Below are 17,683 nucleotides of genomic sequence, written 5' to 3'. Positions count from 1 at the left end.
CTTGACTTTACTGCCATCTAGTGACGTGAGGCAATTACACCGATGGCTGGAGTAAGCAACAGGCTTTTAAAAGCTTACTGGCAAATGCACAGTCTGCATGATGCAAACTGTCAACAAAACTATTTTAATGATGCTGTAAAAAGAGAAAATGCCACATATGTATATCCCCTTACCGAATAGTGTAGTCAAATTACAATCCGCACAATCACTCTACATTTTAGCTGAAAGCCTATGAAGTTGTTAGTCCTTCTGTTAACATCCCTAGTCCTCGAATAGCTGGACTTCCTGTAAGAGGCTTATTCCATGGCAGCAGAATCACATTATTTGTCTGTTGATTGGCAATCATTACCATCAAACAAGCAGCTGCCCCATTACCCTCCTGGTCTCCACCAACCATCTCACCAGCCTCCCTTCCCGCTGCTTCAAAGTCACCCCCCTCCTCCATTTTCCCATTCATCATTCAGTCTTCAGTGGATTCATCCTGTGTTGGCTGTACGTCTGCCATAGCATCCATTAACCGTTCCCAGATCTGTCTGTGTCCAGGACTTTGATTTATCACTGAGTAGAAAGCCTGGTTTAAATTGATCTACAGCTGGTTTATGTCTACTTCCAATAGGGAAAAAATATCATTACACAGCCTTCTTGTGATCCTCTGTTTTCAAACAACCTGCAACCAGCTTTAAAGCAGCCCATTTGCATACCAGATGCTAAGAGTCTTTAAGCATCCATGTAAGTTATGAAGAATCAAGGATATGAAACGAGGGTGTTAGAAAAGCATCAACATTTAGTTTCTGATACATTTTAAGTGTGTGCTAAGCTTCAGGGGGTCTGTTCTTTTGTATGTAAGTGACAGAGCCTTTGTGTCTCTTTATGTAAATTTGCCCTATTCTGAAGCTTTGAGAGCTGGGGTGGATAATTGTTTATGATTATTCTGTGACATTTCCATATGGCTGACAAATGGTTAGCCAACACATAGTCACATACACACATGCGCATTACGCAGACACACACACACACACACACATCTGTCAAGACTAAGTATTTTTAGCCTGACTGGTAGATTTGTTTAACCTGAAATTGAAAACCACAGCAGTAGGAGTGAAATCATCTCTTCTCGGATGAATATGAGTGTATCCAAATAACTGTTTTCCTTTAGGTGGGGGGAATGAGCTCATGTGGTGGGAGTTTTTACTGAACAAAAATGAGTGTTTTGTTCTATTGATCTGGTATTAACTATCTCTAAAAACCCATCCCCCATTTTTTTTTATTATCAAGATTACACCAGGATAATAACCTTTCCACACCCTGATTCTTATTCCCTGTGCACCCCCGACTATATCCCATGTGTATTTGGGTTGATGGGTGGGGGTTACCTTTGCACGGGCCCCTGTGGAGATCACGGAGGCTAAATTACATTTACCCCCCCTCCTCCCATGCTTCTTCGTGTCCCTCTTTCCTCCTCCCCCTTTGCCAGGCAGATAGATGTCAGCCACCCATTCTTTCCAGACAGCAGGGTGTTTGCCGTTCCTCTTATCCACCCCAGATACCGACCTTGTAACATTCTAATTCACCAGCAGGATCTGTCTCTATTTGCACTGCCATGTTGTAAGAGGAACAACAGTGCTTGTCTTTGGGTTGAAGACAACTAGAGCTTGGATAACCCTAATGCAGAATAATATCCTTTTGGGCCATGCACTACACTACTGTATTTGGCTGCCATAAATTTCTTCAGTCTTACCAAGTCCCTTCGGCTTGGTGATTTTCTATGGAGTGTCATGATTTTAATGATATATCCACTGAGTTGCCATCTGAGAGGAAACAATCGCTTCTTGATTAAAAGTCTGAATAATAACTATATCTCTGGGGAACAAAGCTGCTACACTCAGCTTGATCTGCCTTTTACATTGAGGGCCATACCCTCAATGTAAAGTCCGTTTCTGATCACACTAAAAAAAGAAGAAGGCATAAAAAAAACTTCTTTGATATCTTAGCCAGAGAGGCTAAGTCCTTCAATTAATTCTGCCCTGCTCTTTCTCAAGGATTCCTGCATTATTTATAGGCTTCTGCCACCGCAGATTATTACTTGGCGTTTGGTGTTTACATCCAAGATTTAGATCTAATCCCAGGGGATTGAGATGGTTTCATGTTTAGACTGACACATGGGCAAGGCGTTGTAATTAGTAGAGGTGCCCTTTTGATATCGGCACGATGAACAACAAGCTGACAGTTAATATGCAGACTGCCGTCACACTCGTTTCTCAGCAGTGTGCAGACACGCAGATCAATTTATCCATCCAAGATTTACGATTTTTTGTCTGAGAGTTTAGCTGCAAGCCCAAAACAGCGGATGGAATTTTTAGTTTGTGGCACAGCACAAATCATCCAACAAGCACATTAAAAATCAGCTTCCAAGTGCACATATGCATTGCAAAATAAACACTATTCCATAGGAACCAGTTTGTCTTAAAAAAGTTTTCTGTGTGCATACATTTCAGTCGGTAAAGCAGAACTGATGACCGATGAAGGGCTGAGATATTTATTTATACGTCCGTGTTTTGTTATTTATTTCTTGGAGGCAGACAAATTTGATTCTCATTCATTAAAACTGGTCTCAAAGTATTCGACAAATCCTCTGTGCAGCAAAAGCAGAACAAAAGATATCAGAGAGCAAGTGTTAACTGATGGGACTCAGGTGTATGAGACTGGTCCAGTTAGGGATGAGACCACTGAAGGTTAATGTTGGCATCACGTGAGAGATGGTAGAGGGATGGAGGTTAACCAAATCTAGCAACAGGAACTATAGTTTTTTCTGTCTTTGCCACCAGTAATGAGCTGTAGGGAACTGTACTTAATACCCACAGATGTTTAAAATGTGTAGGTTATTCAAGAACACTACATTTTCGGAGCAACCAAATTCATTATTCATCCCGTTTATTAGTTAAAAACAAACTGATCTGTGCATGTACATGCATTAATATCTGGGACAGACTCCAAGGAGAGAAAATCAGAGTTAAAAGATAGTGAGTATTGAACTGAGGCAAACGCTTAGCAGTCAAAAATTACTTCAAATGGGCTTCATTTGCTTATGTCTGCTGGATGTCAGAATGTGCTGCTGAGTTTTAATATGTATCATTTCATTTACTTTTTTTTTAAAGGGCAAAAGGGGAAAACACATCTCAAGAAGATATATAAATCATGTTCTCCCTCATTTAAATCAAGAAGAGATCTAAAACTTCCCAGTAGGCGACAGAATAAATTATTTTAATACAGCCCCTTTATCATTTTATGTTAAATAATAACTAAAGAAAAACTTCATGGGCTGCTCTAATCTGAAAGTGGTCTGGGCTTCACTGCGGGGTCCACTGTGGTCATGTGGAACGAGCAGGTCTAGCGCCCCCCTAAGTCAGCCGCCATAACCCTTCTTTCAGTCCACGGGGACAGGACCGCGGCTCCGTCAGTTTCTTTCCCTGATCTTGAGCGCCCGGCGATGCGGTGCTGAGCAGGTGTGAGCATCCTGAAGGACACAACGGACGGACGGACGGACGCAGTTGCCCGCTACGCAAGGTAAGGACGAGGAGAGCGCTGAGCAGACAGCGTGAGAACTGATTTTTTGACATTATTTCAGAAGAAGCCGGGTGCAGCTTTTTTTTTGACAGCTGGGAAATCAGCGTTGTTTACAACGGGCAAGTGGGATGCGCGGATGAGATTGAGCTCATTCAGCCGCCCGCAATGCAGAAATATGTAACGATTTGGACGCGAAAAAGACAAAAAACCCAAAAAGAATTTATGATTTTTTTGCATGTAGATCCAGACAGATAACGTGATCAATATGATCGCGGCGTGCGTGGCGGGGATGCTGCTTTTTTAGCATCTGTACATCCTGACCTCCCAAAACACACTCGATGGTGGGTTCGTGATGTGTTTTCCCCTTTTTTGCGCATCTGTTTTGAAGTAATAAGTCCGAACGTATAAGTCAAGATAAATGAAAACACGCCAGAGGCCATATCCTGGTAGCGCTGCACATACCGATGATGATTCAAACTACTGGCTCCCTCGCAGCCAAGAAATTATGAAGAGGCATCCGTAAACACTTTGATCTGGGGTGGGAGTATAACCCACTTCCCGGTTTCAGCACCACGATTGATTGAGACTAATGGCTGTATGTCATCTTTACCAGCAGACTGAGCCGTAACGCTTCGTAATGGCCCATTGCAGGGTCTTTCTGTCAGGTGCTGGAGACGGAGTCATGGGCGCGTCCTGACTCACCAGACTAGGTTTTAGTGAAGAGGAACTGCTCATGTTATGTTGGTAAACTCAGGCTTAGAGAATCAACAGGGGCTTTTGGGACATTTATAAAGAGACTTCCAACATGTAGCCTGAATATTAATAATAAAAAAATACATAAAATGTGTATAAAATTGCACTCATTGGGGACACAGTCCAATTATGTATATAAAAAAATCCCAGATATGATGATTCATGACATACATTGGTATTCTGCATATGTATGGGGCTCACCACGGATTGGAGAATATTGTAACCTATGAGCTCATTAATAGCAGCAGTGGCTCAAGTCTGGCAAAAAATAACTGACATCGTTAAGACTGCCTGATCTATGTCTCCATGACTACTGAATAACTTAATGTCTTGGCTTTTACACTGCTATAGTATTCATTACGATGCTAAAGAGTGGCCCCAATGAACTGCTTTGATTGGCGGTCAGGGCAAAAGATATTTTAAGCAGCCACAACTTTGCATTATGTGGTTCACAGTGTAATTACTCGAAGTATTTTCAGGTTATTTGCTGAGGTTTGAAAATCCTCTGTGAATAGGCTAGATATTTCTGGCCTACATTTTCATTCTGACTTTGTTTACACCACTCATTGCAAGTGAAGGATTGTTCACTGTGTGTGTCCTGGCTGAATCAGAGCTCTAATGTGGCACAAAATGTCACAGGGATTCCATTGGCGCCTGTCAGGTGGCGAGCTTTATGAATCTTGTAAGCTTGCTGCTGTTAATGCATCCTGTGCTACCCCGTGGACACCCCGAGGACAGACACTCTCCTCCAAGTGAATGAATTTACTCTTCACAGAAGTAGGCTATCCTTGTGTGTGCAAAGTAGCATCTTGCGTTTTATCCCCTGGCTCCACAGCAAAATGTCTCTGTTCTGAATTTTGAAATAAGCTGTTCTCTGCCAGCACACTGGCCCGGCATACCACAGTATCCTGTAAGATGTCCCTGGTTTTTGATGCGTGTCGGCGTCACAGGACAGGCTCAGCCTCCATTAGTGTCACAGTCAAATAACTCAACATAAACATGCACTTACAGTATTTCTTCTTTGGTTTGAAGCATCAGTCACATGTATCTGCAATGTATTGATGTAGACAGGTGAACCTCACCTGAGGCAGAAGATAGAGCTGGCCTGAATGTGAACTTTCCCATCGAGACTTCGCTTCACTCAACATCTAACTTGTGAATATGAGAATGAGGGAGAGAAATGGTCTTTTCTTATCTGGGATTTAGCCTTTTTATTTTATTTTACTGCAGACATATTATGAGACTTTTATATGAAAATAAGGCACAAAGAGATTTTTGGTTCATTCCCCTTGTCCTTAAAACACTACTCGCTTGATATGAGCATCAAAAAGAACCTTGGATGTTTTCAATCTAAGATTTGAGAGTCCCTTTAGGAGATTAGATTGTTTCCCGATGTCCTTCCAAGCCTTGCACTATAAATTCCTGGACCTGAGCATTAGCCTAACTGAAGAAGATAGATTTGACCTTTGATTTTCACAAAAACACGCTAAACTGATTGGCAACAATAGCATTTGGCAGCAGTAGGACAAGTTTGTTAGATGCTGTTTGTTCTCTCACATTGAGTGCTGTGTCAGATACGCTGAAGGGAATACATCTTGTAGACTTGCCTCATTGTAAGGGTGAATGTGCTACGAGAGGATGCAGCGGGACGAGACAGCCCATGACGTTGAACACTGTGCGAGGAACACGCGCACAAACGCCGCTCTTTCTTGCTGTCTTTGCTGTAAGAGTGCTTCTCTGTGTCCTGCTGACAAAACGTGAAATGCTGTCGTCTTGATGCTTTCCATAGATTGCTCAGCAATTTACACACCATCAATCAATAGCGAGCTTCACTAATGGTACGGTGGTGAGGCAGAGAGACATGACGTCTTCTGTGCTTGCCTGGAGACAGACCTCTCTGTTCATAGTTTAGAACTAGAATGGGCTTCAGTATCCATCTGCCATCCTTGGCTATCTGAATACAGTTTTCACTAGGCATGATTCTGCCAGTGTATGCTGCACCCTGCTCTCTGCATGCTTTTTATCATATAGATCCTATATAGAAAGACAGCACTACCAAGAACTCATAAGCATAGTGGATATTTGCACACCACGTGTTGCTAACCCATCTAATTTGTGCAATTCTATAAAGCTAATGCAAGTGTAATTGTATTCAGCTGCACTTACAGTGTTGTAATGGGATGATACTTATTTATTTTGCAGAGCCATTAGGGAGATATAAGAGCCGTGCAGGTTAGAACTGAAGCCAAATCACAAATCACTTTGGTTTTGCTGGTTTTGTCTTCTCAAATGTAAGAAGTTAGTGTTTCTTTTGTCAGATGTGATATCAAATTGAATGCCAGTGTGTGGTGTCTAACACCTTAGTCTAAAATCTTCAGTTGGGTCCTGTTTACTGAGAAGGCCAAAGCATATCATTATAGACTGTATATAAATATGGATACAGGGCTCTCAAAGGCAAATCTGCATTCTTTTTAATGTCCAACAGGTGGCGAATCCCCTGGTAGCAGAAATCAGAGCATAAAAGTCTCAGAAAAAGAATAGATTCATTTTGACCTCAGTAAAATAAATAAATGAATTTATGGTTTAACTCACTAGTTAAAAGCCTTATTTAATACAACATGATTCACATGCATTATTTTCATATATAGTGTACATCATGCCCTTTTGGTGGAGGCATTCTCATTGTCCAAAAGCCGATTCCCTCCAAGACAGATATGTCATTGATCAGGTCAGCTTGTGAGATTTGCTGTAACCCTTTTCTCTACGGTGACAAGCGAACCCAATCCATGCTAGCAAAAGACCCCACAGAGAAATACAGAGCCACAGAAACCCCTTGCTGTAGGAGTCCAGAGTTTAGGCCTTTTCTTTCATTGGTGTGTTTAGTCTTACAGCACTCATTTACAGCTCATTCACTTACAGCACTACTGTTACTCCTGTGAATCTGATGATAATAATGCTCCAGGAGGCTACTTATTTCTAATTCCAAGCCAATGCTGCCTATGAACAATTAATCATCTACACTGGATTTAGCTTGTATGATTTTTAAAATGTGACTGACTCTCTAGAACAGGGGTGGGCAATCTCAGTCCACGAGGGCCGGTGTCCCTGCAGGTTTTAGATGTGTCCTCGAACCAACACAGCTGATTTAAATGGCTAAATTAGCTCCTCAACATGTCCTGAAGTTCTCCAGAGGCCTGGTAACGAACTAATCATGTGATTCAGGTGTGTTGACCCAAGGTGAGATCTAAAACCTGCAGGGACACCAGCCCTCGTGGACTGAGATTGCCCACCCCTGCTCTAGAAAGATATGATTTGCATCTGGCATGTCTACTTCATGATTTAAAAAAAAGAGGCTACAACCTGCATGAACAGCCTTCTGTTAGTTTACACAAACGCGGAACAATACTAAAGATAAAAATAGATTTTTTTGATATCACCTGCTAAATGACATGTCTATTTATAGCGTTGAAGATCCCGGTGAAGGACAAAGATAGGAAAACAAAAAAGAAATGACTTAGTTTATTTATTTTTTTACCCTTTGTATAGCTGTTCTTCTTCGTGTAATCTATGTGACTCTGCTAAGTGCTGAGTTGGCTCATGTGGTTCTTCTGGTTTGTTTTGCAAATGCAGACTGGAGTGGTTTAGTTCTAAAGACAGAAAAATAAGCTACCCTCAAGATATGTATATATAGAAAAAGAGATATAAAATTTGTTATCTTCTTCTAATCTGTGTGAGTCTGCATAAAGTGGCACGCTTCTTTAGTAATGCATGGTTCTTCCTGTTTATCTGTCTGCCCAAAGTGACGTGTCACTGGTGGACAGATAAACATTATCTTAATTTTCATTAAGATAATGCAGACCAGACAAGCAGGTAGCATCAGTTATCTCCCCCTTCCACTTAAAAAGGGTGGATATCGATCAGTGTTATCAAAGTGTTATCGCACGCATACAGGATGAGTAGAAGAAGAAGAGCCATCTTTAGCTTTTTGGGGTAAGTTAAGAGAGTAATTTAGATAAAATAAAAAAAATAAAGATGAAAAAACATTTATAAAATTTAGAACATTTAGTTCTAGAACATCTGTACCTCATAAAATATATATTTTTCAGCAAGTCGATGATCTTGGTGACATTTAAGAGGAGTTTAAATCTGTAATTAGGTTAAATCTGACAAGATTTCATTTCTTTTCTCTGATGTTTCACTTGGTTTTCTCTGAGATATTTTTAGGCTTTATAATCAAAGTAAATCTTATGGGATTTATCCAGTCAATTAGAGCAAGATTACAAATGTGTGCTCCTGTGAACAGGAATTTTCTTTTAGGTTATTTCTGATAATATTTGTCTTCCTTCATTATGGTGCCAGCCCTAAATATTGTTTGTTTCCTCATTAGCAGAGCAACCCTCATCTATCTTGATGATATTTCATTTATGCAGTAATATGAAGAGTTCATTAAATAGTTCATTACAGCTCAGTTCTTTTCAGCTTGTATTTAAGTGTTTAGTATTTAATAATGATAAAGAGTTTAAGCTATCACTTTGCAAGGTTACCAAATTCAGAGGACAGTTTTCTCTAATGGAGTAGTCAATTTCAGACCTCTCTTTGTGACTGGGTCTTAATTATACCACTTTTTAAAGTCTCAGATTGCCCCCTTTTCTATTTAGCTAAGCAGAAATATTATGTTACACGCAGTGGACTCACTTCCCACGTGGGAGCCTAGAGCCATCTGTTTTTGCACCTTTGTAGGTGTAGTCAGATACTTTGTTTACAGGGATGCTGAGAAGCTGTGCAGCCAAACAACTCGGTGCTCTATTTCGGTCCTGTACGAGATGACTTTCGATTGCAATTTGAAAATCAGCAGAGCGTGTCTGATGTATTCACTGGGATTTCTAACCAGAGGGTTACAATGAAAATCTTGTTTACAAGGAAATTCCCAATCTGTTGAGATTTTAATTTATGTCACTGTGTTACAAAGCATGTTAATAAATTGCAAATCGTAAGGAATCAGAAGCATTTTGTGAAGAAGAAAATGAATGACTTTTGGCACAGAGCAGAGATGTTTTGCATGTTTAAAAACTTGAAAAAAAGTATCTTTTTTTGCCAGCATGTGTACACTACATATAACTAGGTTACATTTCCTCTATAATCTGCACATAAAATCTAGCATTTAGCATTATTTTTTGAGGAACTGAATTTAACCCTTATGGTTTTCCACAGGTTGACTGCTTTGGGCTGTTATACTTACAGTTTGCTAACAAGTTTTTATCAACTTGAAAAAGGGGAGCTTTATACCCCTGTGTGCGCACAGATTGCTGCATCTTTCGAGTACGCTTGAAGTCCACTTGGATGCATGCAGAGCTGGTGCCCTTGTGAGGTAGTGGGATGAACAAATCAGTGTGATCACAACAAATTGGAGGTTTTGGGGGTGAAAGTTCAGTGCCTCACGTGTACTCTTCGATGAAGATATTTTTACCACTCTGGCCAAAGTGGATCCTCGGGTACTCACCGATGCAAAAAGTATAACCCTAGCTTCACCCCGTCTCTGCTCTTTCACGCTCCGTGCTTCACTCCAACTCTCTCACTCACAAACAAGGTGAACTAGACTCAAACACACTCGGGGGAACAGCAGATCACAGGAGAGAAACTAGCACAAATGTAAATGCCTGGAGTACTCCCAGACTGAGCTGAAATAAAATGAGCGCACATAGATTAAGTAAATAATTGAAACATTGAATTTTTTTAGCTGCTTGGTGGAGCAGGAGGAATGGTTCTTGGAAAACACTGAAGCTATTTAATCAGTGTTCATTATGAGCGTGTGAAAGTTAAACTTTAATTGCTTGCATTGTTATGTTATAGCGCTGAGGAGAAAGAAGTTGGTGGACTGAACGCCCCCTATTAAGTATGAAAGTGTCTTTTTCGGTGGGGCCTTGCTGCTCTTGGGGCCTTTGAGCAAGGCCTGTTGCTATGGTGCTGTGAGCATGTGTGGAGGACAAGAACTCAAATTCATCTGCATGCTAGTTCAGCCTGCAAGGCTTCCAAGCATGACTACACTCTTCTCCATATAGCACTGCCTTTCATGTATACTATATGCTGTTTTTCATGCTAGCTGACTAAAAGCTGCCTCAAGGTGATGATGCATGCACTGTTGCCTTGACAGCATACTAAACCGGAGCTATGAAAGCTATGGAAAAACAGTGGCCTGTTGGAGATGACAGAATGAGAGGGTCAGTGAAGATTTTTGCATTAACCCAAAGTGTCCTTGGTAAGATGTATCTTAGTTCTTTAGCTTATTAAGGCCCTAAACCTCGGGGTGAGGGATTGTAGAACTGTAAGTAATAGAAGGCTAATAGCAGAAAGAGCCCCAAGGGAAAGGCTTCCTGGTACGTGGCTCGAATACTGAAGAAGTTGATCTCTCAGGAAGCCTAATTATACGTTTAGGGGCACCCTGTTTTTCCCCTTTCTGGACAGCTGGACAGCTAAATTGTTTGTGGATCAATAGTTTAGCTTCCTATTGGCTACACAGAGTGAGTGAAGTGCATTTAAACCTAAGAAATCCCATTACCCTTGACAGAGATGGGAAGTATAGCACTAGAAGCCTCAGCAAGTGCTACTGCATTGTCCATTATTCAATCTGTTCTGTTTGCTTACCTGCTCTTTTTATTGCTTAGACTACTCATACTAATGTTACACATATGAATTGTGGCTTTCTATTTCCATCTTCACTGCTATTAAATTTAATTTGTAAGTTTTGGTCAAATTATACATGCAATCATGGACATCAATGTCATGGTAGTTCTGGGTTTTTTTAGTGTTTTGTTTCAAGTTGATTTCAAATGATTGTACAGGAGACATCCTTAATGGCTTTAAAAAAGATAAGACTTTGAACAAGTTTGAAAATTATTTTTGCACTTTCTCTAATCCACATAGGATTAAAAGTATAATTACAGAGCCAAAAGTGAACCTCGGCCCTAAATATTAGGTTAAATGTACCTTTGCAAGTTGCACATACTTGCTCCAGATCTTTTTGATAGCCACCAACAAGTTTCTCATGTAATTATTGCTGAATATTTTTTGGGATTTTGGGAAGGCCATTTCAGCAGCTTAATGTTAGCCTGCTTTGCCCATTCCAAAACCAATTCTGATATGCGTTTGGGTTCATTGTCCTGTTGGAACACCCAGTTGTGCGTAAGTTTCAATTATAGCTGTTGTTTTAGCTGTTAATTTGAGGTGAAGTCGATTTGGGAGGTCATTCGACTTCTACATAATGCCAAAGTCTGAGTCAGATAATGGCAAATTGCAGTTGCTTATAAATGCCCAACTGAGCTTCTGGAATGGACGTCTCAAAGCCTCAACTGACCTTTGCCCTAATGGAAATTTGTGGACTTAAAAGTAGAGTTGATCTCCAAAAAAACCAACTAATTTAATTGAATTCTACCAATTCTGCCAAGAAGAGTTTTCAAATATGCAACCAGAATTATGCTAAAAGGTTGTTGATGGATACCAAAAGCATCTGGTCGAGGTGCAAGTTGCTAATGGACATTCAACCCAATATTAGTGGTGCAATATGTCAAGCCAAACAAGTCAAATAAATCCAGAAGAATCCAGAAGGCCCACAAACTGCCATAATAATCATGCCCATGATGAGTGTATGTAAACCTCTGACTCGAGTTGTATGTCCATTAGGTTATATTTTTTAAATTATGCACCATGCTACGTATGTTTAAAATCACTCACTGGATGCCGTAATTGCCTCTCACAGAGAGCTCTTCACTAAGAGGATCGGTTAAAAGTTATAATGCAGTGTTGTGTTCCCTTTCAGGCCTTCTGGCTGTATATTACTGTTACTTATTTTTACCGGAGCTTGTCTGTATTGATTTAACACTTTAGAATTGTTTTGAAAGCCTGTTGTTATTCACTCCTTCTCTCAAGCAATGTAAATGGCAGAAGGAGAAAGAGGCAGTGAGTGAAGGGCTGCTGAAGGCATTATGAGAAACAGAACAAAACAGTTGGATCTCTACCTTCATTCCTCAGATCAGTGTAACCGCAGATAAAAGCTGTAGCTGTTGCGGGCTGTGGCACGCCACTGTCCTCTTCTGGCTCCTTTGCTGTGCTGCCCTGTGGTTGTATTTTACTGGTGCTAGTTCCTATGTCCTCGGCTGGATCTCTGCATGAAGAGCCCATTGATGAGAGCAGCATTAGCATTCGGTGTAGGTGAGACTGACAAACAGGTCGGTTTTCCATTTCACACTAACAGACCTGGTTTCTCTGGATCCTCTCAAAGGGTCTCAAATCAGCTCCCTTGCTGCATAGCTAATGAGTGTGAATAAAAGCAGTCAAAGAATGCTTATATAGTCTTTCCTAGCCCAAGGAGTGTACTCTTTGTATAAGTCCTTGCCGTGCCAGCTGACACATCAGGGCCGCACTATTTCACTGGCTCGACATTGTCACATTTGGCTCACAAACTCACAAGGTGATGTAACAACCTGCGTCATGTTTTCTCATAGCACTAACGGTAGAATACAGCAGCACTAATAGCTTCCGACGAATTACTCTAAAATGTCCCTAAACAAAAGTTGTTCTTTTAAGTTGGCATATCATTATTCAGATCTGAAAACCAGCGTTCTGGGAAATGTGTCTGACTTATGCGTGCAACTTGTGCACTAATTATCCTCCACATCCTTTTCCTTGGCTGAGTTTGTAGCTGGAGGAGCTTCTGTTGCAATCTGCTAATTCATGCTGCTGACACTATTCTCACATTTTCCTTAGCAACAACAAATTGCCCCCAAGAATAAGTGGCCAATATTGCCCCGTGAAGAATAACACATGCCTTCTCGGTGTTCTCGGCCTCTCTTTTAATTGTCATGAGTCAGACTAGTGCTCGCTAAGACATCCAAGTGAGAGTGGTTGAGAGAGAAAAGGAAAAAAAGAGAGACAGAGAAGGGGCAGTCAGCTTTTAATTAAAGATATGTTATTCTACTTTTGCTCATTTCAGCCTTGCTGTAATGGAATTCAAATGAACAATAAACGGGTGAAGATACAGCTGATTATCGTCTGTCTAGACAGAGGAAGGTTCCGGCAAAATATTTCTCACATCATGAGCGAAAATAAGTTGTACATCATACACAGCGTGGAAGTCGTAGTTCACTAGGGCACTGCAGTGGACAGCTTCCATACTGCATGTGTTGAGCCTCATGGTGAAATGTGTCAGTAGAATAGCACAGAATAGTGTCACAGGCTGGATTATTCATGAGGACGATGTAATGGCAGTGTGTGGAGGAAAGGGCACCCAGAGGTGAATCTGACTGGGAGAAAGACAGCTAAATCCCCCCCTGTTTTTTTTTTTTTTTTTGGTGGTCTTTTCACACGTGCCCCACACCACAGTTGCCATACTCTGACTCTTATCTACAACACACAGCTCCACTCATGCTGCACATACAGGGCCACAGTGTGTGGAGGACAGACAGAGTGAAGGGTGCAGTGTCACAGTAAGAAAGCACACAATCCTGTACACACAGCCACAAAAAAACCCCACTGTGTCCACAAAGGATAGAAAGATGAGGAGTTGGACTTCTGTTTAACTCCCTTGCAATAGAGGATAAGAAGACAAGCTAAAACACTGGTGTCCTATATGACTGAGGCGGGGGTGGGGGGTGGGGTTAGTGTTGAAGTGAACAATCAATATTGTTTACATGTCAAACTAATATGATCAGTACTCTTTTTTTTGTCATTTCATGTGAATTTCTTGAAATATGGCTAGTAAACAGTAAACTGTTATGAGTAATTATGCATTATATAAATATCAGTAGTTTAAAAAAAGCTGAATAAATGCTAAGTTAGTCCACGTGAGTCTTAAGAAATATGCTGCCACACAGGAATGGATAAAGCCCAGCAAGATGTAGGTGTGCAGAAATGCAAGGGAGTCAAACAAAGCATTTGTTTGAAGCGTCATATAACCTAGTTTAGAGGGGTTTTTTGCTGCTACTTGAGGGAAAGCCAGCTTGGTTGGAAATGCTGTATCTGTAGCTGCGTGGGTTGTCTGAGCCTTATCTTTAATAGCAGTTGGACTGTGCACAAACAGCTTTGTACTTGGGAAGAGATGATTTCCTTATGTAAAGTGATAATCTGGTGATCTGAACGCCAGAGAGCTCCCACACATCTGCACCTACTCGTGCTGACATAGCCAACTAGTGTCATGGTGTACCAATTTTGGGTTTGAGGATTTTAGTCCACGCTGCAGAAATATACCTTTTGTGGTCTGACATTGATCTAAGCGCTTATTCTTTTTGCTGCATCTCTCTCTCTCTTTCACCGTCTCTTTGAGGGGTTTTTTGTAAGTGGGCACCTGTTCTGTGTTGTGAGCCATGATCACATGGTGTTACTTGGCCAAAGAGGCACCAAATGACTCAGGTCTTTGCCCAGACTGTTCTCATTGTCAGTCGGCACACACGTTGCTTTCCAACAGGCCATCTGACTGTGGCCATGTGCTCAACAGTAAACACAAGTGAACGGGTATGCTTACAGTTCCGGACGTGAACATGTGGGCTGTATGATGGCGGATGGTCTGCAAGCATTGCATGTCTTAGTTGTCAAATTCAGATTTCTAGCAATCTGAATGAGGGTTCATGCTGACTGTTTTTTGCAACAGGGTGCTCGAGTGCCAAGTCACAGGGGTGTATTATTGCACACACAAATGCACCCATTGAGAGAGACCATAGAGCCTGCAGTGGCACAAGTCGTGAGGGAAGACTTCCTGATGAGTAGGCATGAATATCCATGCCGCTGCTTAAAAGCATCGGCACAGGCCAATACAGTAAATGGAAGTCAAGGGAATAATAAAGCCAGCTTTGTCTTGTCTACTTTGAACTCTGGAGGAGGTGTCTGGGCCTCTTGTTTGAGCTGAAATGCTTTTGGAAAAATTTCAGAAAGGGAAATCTCTAATCTTAAGAAAATCCTTTCATCATATAAATGCAGTGTCGTACAAGGAAGCATATTTTATGGGTATCTCATGTCCTCATTCACTTTTTAATGACTTATTTATCAGCAAGATTGCAGGGTGTTTACATTTCTACCCAACTTGGCATTATGATGTTTCATTTGGGATTCATTGAGTCTGAGTTGGTTTAATGAATCGTTAAGCGGTAAGTCACCAAAGTAAACAACTCAGCATGTGTCTTTTATACCAGAGATCTTGTTAGGCCTGAGCGTGTGCTCTCCCCAACCTCTTACTGTGGTCCAGACAAACAGGCACCAGTGCTGCTCAGAAAGAGAGTGCCAAGGGATTTGTTTCTTACTTTTTCAATTTCTGGAATAATCTGTCATCCATCCACATCCGCCTTGGAGAGAAATATGGAAATAGGCAATATTAGAAGTAAACAAATCTCTGCAGGTCCTGGTGACTTAAAGCTGCAAATTGTTCTGCGCTGCCCTTGGCAAATGGGCTCCTTTTGCATCAAAGCTACAGTAGCAGTGGGAGCCACAATGGGTTCAACAAATTAAATTATCATTCCCAACGCTTGAGCACGTCCACACTCGGCATGAATTTGTTGCCCCTGTCTGCCTTTCCTGTTTTCATTTATTCTTCTGCAGTCTTTATGTGGCTGTGGGGTTTGGCATAAGAATATGGGTGAAGCTGTGGCTATAGGTTCCCCTACAGGGATATATTCTGCAGAGATTATAAAAAATATAAAAAAATATTTAAAAAGTGTAAATGTGCTCATCCTGAATTCTTCAACAACCCACCACTGATTGGGAAGGACTTGAGTATATATGTGGGATTTGTATTAACTGATTGCTATCCAAAATACATGGGTCTTGATGTATTGAAAACATAATTGTAGTAGTACATTAAATATAGCTTGTATGTTATTATCACAATATTACTACACTGTAATATTGTAATAATAAAACCAATATAAACCCACAAGGGAATTTTTCTTAATGGCGCATGGGGTATAATGCAGACAGAGGGCTTCTCGTAATTGGTCAGTGAGTAAGAGACAAACTGTACATTACACTAATGCACAGTAAACTGTGCACTGCTGTTCAGTAAACTGAAGAGGGGGACCATTTCACATAGTCTTTTTGAGAGAACTAGCAAGACCCACTCTGATTTTAGATAAAGACGATGACTATGACTTTCCCGTTGTCAGTAAGTCCCTGCTATATGAGGCATCTAGATTCTGGCAAGACTTGTTTGATCACGATCATCCAATAATCCATCTTGTCAGGCTGGTGGGTTTAGATCAATCAGCATGCTGTGAGAACTGACACAACAATAAGTGCTTCACTCCACTGCCTGCTAAATCATTTCACTGTGTTGCTAAGGGACATGAATTCACTGTGGCTAATTCCTGGGCACAAATAATAATTTTTAATTTGCTTGTCTTGAACACGCAGGAATGAGCTTGAAAAAAGTCATTTTTGTCCAAAAGTATTGAGACTCTAAACCCCCCCCCCCCCCCCCACCAGCTTTACTGACTGTAGAAATGCAGAATAAGACAATTGTTACAACTCACGAGGATAAGCTTTAGATCTCAGTGAGAAACTGTAAAACCAGAAATACTAATAGAAGCACAGGAAGAAATAAATTGTTCTAATCATGCTAATTCTGGTGTCAATGGGTTTTAGGAGTGATGCTAAGGTATGGGTAGCGAATCAATACTGGGTGGCTGATCCACTGTCTTTGATTCATCAGAGTTATTCTGACAAATATCGATTGAGCTCCTGTTGGTTTCTGTTTCCCAGGGATTACTCCGAGTATTATAATGAGTGTGAATTGATTTATAAATGCCAGTGATTGGCTGGTGTCTCACAAACCTGTCCGCAAAGGCATCGCTTTATCTTTTACAGTAAGAAGTACCTGCCTTACTTGCAGCATTCACTGATTCGCATTGAGTCTCAATAGTCATTTTGGCCTTGTGTGCTTGACAGGTATATTTTTGTCTGACATTTCATAATAACTTTTGCCAGTTGTGAAAAGGTCCACTTAAGTATTGAGGTGAGGGATCATTGGAGTCTTCAGCAAACTTGAACTTAAGCATACTACACATTCACACACGTCCACCCACGCACTCAATCGCTCAGTTTTGATTGTCTGAGGTTCTCCTTTAAAGCTGAAGAAAAATACAGAAATTAAGCGGTGTATAGAGAAGAGGACTCTTTGGTCTGACTCTATCAAACTTCTGCAACCCAAGTTGAAGATAACAGCCATCGCGCACACATTAGAAAAGTCTCTGCTAATAGCCCCACTTCAAAACTCCTCTGCTCAGATCTCACCTGCAGCTTATTCACACAGTCTTCTCAGAAGACGAGAATAATGAACACAGAAAAGCCTAACATCGAGAGGCTGGTTGTGAATAGAAAAAGGAGGAGT

The 17,683-nt window shown here is 41.0% G+C and overlaps 1 protein-coding gene across 1 annotated transcript in view; it reads left to right on the top strand.

Moving 5' to 3' along the window:
- The first annotated feature begins 3,437 nt into the window (after positions 1–3,437).
- cntn1a (contactin 1a) overlaps positions 3,438–17,683 on the top strand; it is a 63,979-nt gene continuing 49,733 nt past the window's right edge. The window contains exon 1 of the mRNA XM_082539270.1: positions 3,438–3,564. The gene's annotated coding sequence lies outside the window, so the exon portion shown is untranslated. The remainder of the gene's footprint in view (positions 3,565–17,683) is intronic.

Source organism: Aulonocara stuartgranti, assembly GCF_965226115.1.
Source record: "Aulonocara stuartgranti genome assembly, chromosome: 7".
Classification (NCBI taxonomy): Eukaryota; Metazoa; Chordata; class Actinopteri; order Cichliformes; family Cichlidae; genus Aulonocara; species Aulonocara stuartgranti.
The sequence above is the reverse complement of the archived record's forward strand: the minus strand, read 5'-3'. Positions and strand labels throughout refer to the sequence as shown.